This window comes from Berghia stephanieae, chromosome 14 (assembly GCF_034508935.2).
Source record: "Berghia stephanieae isolate SIO BIC M18660-M18661 chromosome 14, UCSD_Bste_1.3, whole genome shotgun sequence".
Lineage (NCBI taxonomy): Eukaryota > Metazoa > Mollusca > Gastropoda > Nudibranchia > Aeolidiidae > Berghia > Berghia stephanieae.
Window position 1 is genome coordinate 32,044,760 of NC_088373.1, and position 6,000 is coordinate 32,050,759.

The window sequence follows — 6,000 nt, forward strand, 5'->3', positions numbered from 1 at the left end:
AATTATCCAAGAGGACAGTTCTGGGGCGATTCCTTCATTCTTCAAACAATCAGATCATCCTACGGGTACAGGGATGGAATTTTTCGTAATAGAATAACATTTGGGAGAAGACCCAAGCCCCATAGGACTTCAACTTAGTACAATGAAGGGAAATTAGCTTCGAATCAACAAATATCTGGTGTTTGTTGGGGTGTCTCCCTTCCCCATGTATCTGTTTTCTGAGTTGTTCTCTCTCTCTCTCTCTCTCTCTCTCTCTCCCCTCTCTCTCTCCCTCTCTCTCTCTCTCTCGCTTTCTCTCTCGCTCTGTCTCACTCTCCCTCTCTCTCTCGCTCTCTCTCTCTCTCTCTCTCTCTCTCTCTATGTGTATGTGTGTGTGTGTGTCTATCTCTCTTTCTCCCTTTCTCACTCCCTCTCGACTTTTCTCTGTCTCTATCTCTCTCCCTCTCTCTATCCCTCTCTATCTCTGTCCGTCTAATTCCCACCTCTCCTCTCTCTCTCTCTCTCTCTCTCTCTCTCTCTCTCTCTCTCTCTCTCTCTCTCTGTCTTGGAATTTTGATGATTTGTTTGTTTTGACATAGCCCTGACTGGAGTCCTTGATTGGGAGTGGAACACCCAAATATACAGTTATAGTTTTGGGAGTGGAACATATTTCCTCGTTAATCATCTGTATCTGTTAGACCGTTACTTTTTTGTTTCAATTGGGTGTATTCCACATTCCTCTAAGTGGGGACCAGTTCATGTATCAGGATGAGACTTTTAGGTGATCTCAAACTAAGTTCACTGAAAGTCCTTTCTTGGAATCTACATCTGTTCTGTATTTGAACCCATCCCCTTTCTCGTACTTTTATCGTCCGCTTTCAATTGTAAATCTAGAAATACTTTTTTCTTAATTTTTACTGGCGCTGAAATGAGACAAACGTGTCGCAAGTGTCGTAAAACAAATAAAAACAAGAAAATTGACAATTAGCGCAAGAAAACATAACCACGCCCCTAGGGCAGTCGTCCAGTTGTAAACAAATGACAATCAGTATTAAACCAAGCAAACTGCACAGTTTTACTCTCGATGACGGGCATCTGAGTACTCACTAGATCTACACGACTGACCAATCGTGCCATCACAATAAACTATGTGTAACCTTTAACGAATATTGTCAGGCTGAACACATCTAGTGAGAACTAATTGCACTACAAATGGTCGAGAAATTATAACAAATAGCAGCGAGATGCCAACTTATTTAATTAACCAGTTATTTTTGTCCAATCAAAACATGGAATTTGTGACACGCCTTCACAAGTGCTCGGACAAACATGGTTGTTTGTTTACAAACAATAGCGTGGATAAGATTGTCCTCTATCCGATCGTTGTTATTGTTTAAATACCACCATTGGGTGACACGTTATCAAACGACTTTCTCGATCATATTATAAACTCGGAAATGAAGACATAGTTTTCTGTTTTGTTCTACTGAAAAGTGGGTATTTTACTTAGGTACATGATCCCATCAATATTACACCATGTTCAGTTTGCTATGTTTACTAATCACTTCCATTATAACAATTGTCCGAGAAGCGTGGTTATCTAGGTTTCTATTCAATTGTTTGTAAACGTCCAGCTATATTATTTGTCTGAGCAGGCTTGGTGGTGTGTCCCAAATCCCAAGATGTTGGGGTAATCGGTACCATCTTTCCTTCGTACTTGAAAAGTGCCAGTTCGATTACTTGCTACGTTGTGTGACCTTGAACAAGTCACCTGGCCCAAGGTCAGTTCGAGGCGCTGTACTAAGAATAATTAAGTAATAATCGAGATTTATATAACGCAATATCCACTAAATGTGCTCAAAGCGCAATATCCACTAAATGTGCTCAAGGCGCTTTACACGGGGTCCCTATTCAACAGCAACATTTAACATGTAGGACGAGACATGATGGGATATTACAATTTTTCGGACAAAGACAACGCTGTGAACGGCCAGGTACTTATTTTACACCTGAGTACGATGAGAGAATGTGAGGAAAGATCCTTTTACAAGGACTCAACTATGCGCATAGCGCGAGGGTCGAACCCAGGACCTTCTGATCCAAAAGCGAGTGTCATACCACTAGACCACATACCGCTTATGCCTAGGTTATTCCAGTTTTCCCAAGTAATAAACTCTAAAGACAATTGTTCACCCATTGTGGTGAATAAAGGGAACTTTATAATTTGTTAAAACTAATTTTTATTTTAATGGTTATTAATCTACATGTTAAAAAATAGATCTGAGTGTTATAGAGCAGTAGGGACTAAACGAGTGATGTCAAAGAAAACTGGTTTTAATCTTATTGGAGATGCAAAACCACTCTTTCGGAGGACTGCATAAACTATTTATGTAATTGACATTCTGGTTGCAGAGAAAATACGATATGTTATATCTTCTTGTATAAATACGAGGGCGCTTTCATAATTAACCGAAAAATGCCTGTAAAATCCGTGTTTTTTATGCTATCAACAAAATTCTTGTACGTGTTCATACCTTGACTCGTCCTTCATTTTTCTACGTAACAGCCAAGTCTGTCGACACACTTCTGCCAAGGCCGCATCATGGAATAGATATATATATATATATATATATATATATATATATATATATATATATATATATATATATATATATATATGCTGACGTCAAAAAGACGATCGATTTTCTCTCTTTTATACACCGTAATTATAAGAGCCTCTCTATTAAATTAGCCCATCCACATAGTGATTCAAAACTCTAAACTGATTCATTATTCGTCATCCGAAAGACTGTTCAATATACACTTCCAATGAGGATTGAACCGGAGGAATGGAAGTTGTGACTTTACAACTTATCCGCTCTATTGGAGAGAGTAATTAAACATGTGAATTCGAATAGAAAGCAAAATAATAATAATAATAATAATAATAATAATAATAATAATAATAATAATAATAATAATAATAATAATAATAATATTAATAATAATAAGAATAAAAATGGTAATAATAATAGTAATGCGAAAAAGAAGAAGGAGAAGAAGAAGAAGAAGAAGAAGAAGAAGAAGAAGAAGAAGAAGAAGAAGAAGAAGAAGAAGAAGAAGAAGAAGAAGAAGAAGAAGAAGAAGAAGAAGAAGAAGAAGAGAAGAAGAAGAAGAAGAAGAAGAAGAAGAAGAAGAAGAAGAGAAGAAGAAGAAGAAGAAGAAGAAGAGAAGAAGAAGAAGAAGAAGAAGAAGAAGAAGAAGAAGAAGAAGAAGAAAGAAGAAGAAGAAGAAGAAGAAGAAGAAGAAGAAGAAGAAGAAGAAGAAGAAGAAGAAGAAGAAGAAGAAGAAGAAGAAGAAGAAGAAGAAGAAGAAGAAGAAGAAGAAGAAGAAGAAGAAGAAGAAGAAGAAGTAGAAGAAGAAATGGGTTTTAAGCCAGAATTGTTTAGAATGGTGGACAACTGCTTTGTAACACAAAGGCGTGTATCTTTTATTTGAAATGCATTTTTTAAATCTTTTTATACAGAGCAATATCCACCAAACCTTCTCAAAGCGCATTATAAGGTGTCCGTGGCCAACAGCAACATTTAACATGTATGACGAGACATGACGCCTGTAAGCGATATTATAAGTTTTCGGACAGAGACAAAGCTATTAACGGCCAGGTACTCATTTTACATATGAGTACACTGAGAAAAAATGTGAGTAAAGAGCCTTTTCCAAGGATCCAACTATGTGCTGCCGGAGGCTCGAACCTCGGGACCCTCGGACCCGAAAGCGAGTGGCATACCACTCGAACACATAACCGCACATTCTAATAGAAAGATTGTGAAATTCAGGTCACCTAACTCTTTGTTATTTTTAATTATTAGTTCTCACTAAATTCTACCAATCATACCATAGACGTTTAAATTTACACATAGTTTTGTGTGTTGGTACAATATAGATAATTCCGCTTGGATGCAATCAAAAAAAAAAAAAACAAAAGAACAAAGCAAACAAACACAGTGTTAATATTTTATTTCTCATCTCTCTTCTCTTCAAATGAATTTTTTTAAAGAAACTTCAATGTATCAACATGATTTTCCACTTTTTTATTAAGATACATCATCATCATCATTGTTTTCAGCCACTTCATCATTGTATACAACGAAAGCCGTCTGGCCATTAATCTTGCCTTGACAATTTTAGTTCTTGCACTTTTCAATTTCCATTGACTTTTGTAGTGATGATATGAACATTCCTTGGAAACTCTCACCACATCCCATCTCCTTTAGTTCCATCCTTAGACAATCACGCATTGGACCCCACACGCTACAACCTAATTTACGAATGTCGAAGCCCTCTCCAAATTTAATAGAATCCATCGGTATGTTTTTCTAAAAAGACATACATTATTGTAAAATATTAATCTATATATATATATATATATATATATATATATATATATATATATATATATATATATATATATATATTAATCTATATATATATATATATATATATATATATATATATATATATATATAAGTATCAATCAACTGTTTAGGTGACCACTGTGAAATGCAACAATTGGAGGACCAAGGATATATCTTATTTAAATTGATTAAACTGTTCAATCTTTGTTCAAATGAGCATAGTTTGATGCCCTACAATGATTTATGAACACAATTCTGATGCTTGATGATCACAATGGTATATAGAAAATTACTCGGTTCCCCCTACTGTTTTACTAAGTGTTTCTGCTGCTTTAAGGAGACTTTTGGTAAAAACATGTTTTTTAGGGAGACCACATTAGAAAGCCCTTTTAGGGAGCCCGGTATATGTTTATATATGTGTATACCTAAGAGTGCATTTTCAAGTGAGCTACTCGTACCACCAAATTGTCTAAAATAAAGTAAGTCCTTAAGATTAAGAGCTTCATGGCCATAGTTTCGAAGTTTATCCCAGTTTGTGTAGAGTGAAGTGGCAGAGCAACGCATTTACTAACTCCTGGGAAGGTCCATCCCTCCGAAGGGGCGCTCAGGGAAATAACCTGGGACTCAAACACGACAAAAATATTCCCAGTTGCTCCGTGCGCCATTGTTTTTGCAGTCCCCGACCTCTTTAGAAGCCTGACGACCCAGGTTAAGAACAGAGATAGAAAGGACCAGGCAGAGGAATTAATTTGTTGTTGTTGTTTATACCACTGAATGGACTTGGTTTGTTTTGTTTTGTTTTTACGGGTTTTACGGCGCTTGCAACACAATAAGGTCATATCAGCGCAAGTAAAAAGGAAGAAAATGGGATAGTAAAATGTTCTGGAACTACAATTAGAGCACCGAAGAAAAAGTAAGGCAAAGGGGATTTGTTTCAATTAGGAAACAGTAGATTCCAAGAGCACACTATCAAAGTACTTAGTTTGAGATCACATAAAAGTCTCATTCAGACACAAGCACAGGTCCCAACAAAGAGGGATACACTCAAATGTTTACATAGCATAAACAATATGTAAACAAAACAACAAAGTGCATAACAGAGAGATGATTTACAAGGAAAAAATATACTCTTCCAAGACTCGAACTATACATTTGACTATTTCCCTCCCAGCCAGGTCCTAGACAAAACCAAGTAATCCCATTCCAAGACAAAGACAGAAAACAAGTTGGAAAACAGACATAGGGAGATAGAAGAGGCAACGAGTACGTCCCTGCCCATTATGGGAGGTCGTGAACACCACCCAGTGAATGGAGTTGGATGGATAGGACAGCAGATCTGATGGACACAATAAACGACTTCAATCAACATCTCATTCACTTTAACTTGCACAATGCTTGCTTTGGTTTCGTGGTTTTGGGGTAGACAGTTCGTCTGACACCCGAGTTGCCAGGGTTCAAATCCAAATTTGTGGCGATGCAGAGAGTCATTGTAAAAGTCTCATTTACAGTCTCACTTGTGTTAATTGGAGTACGTTACTGAATTGTAACAACGTTGTTTGTGTCCAAATAAATGTACTACCAGCGGCACGTCTAGCTCATTGTG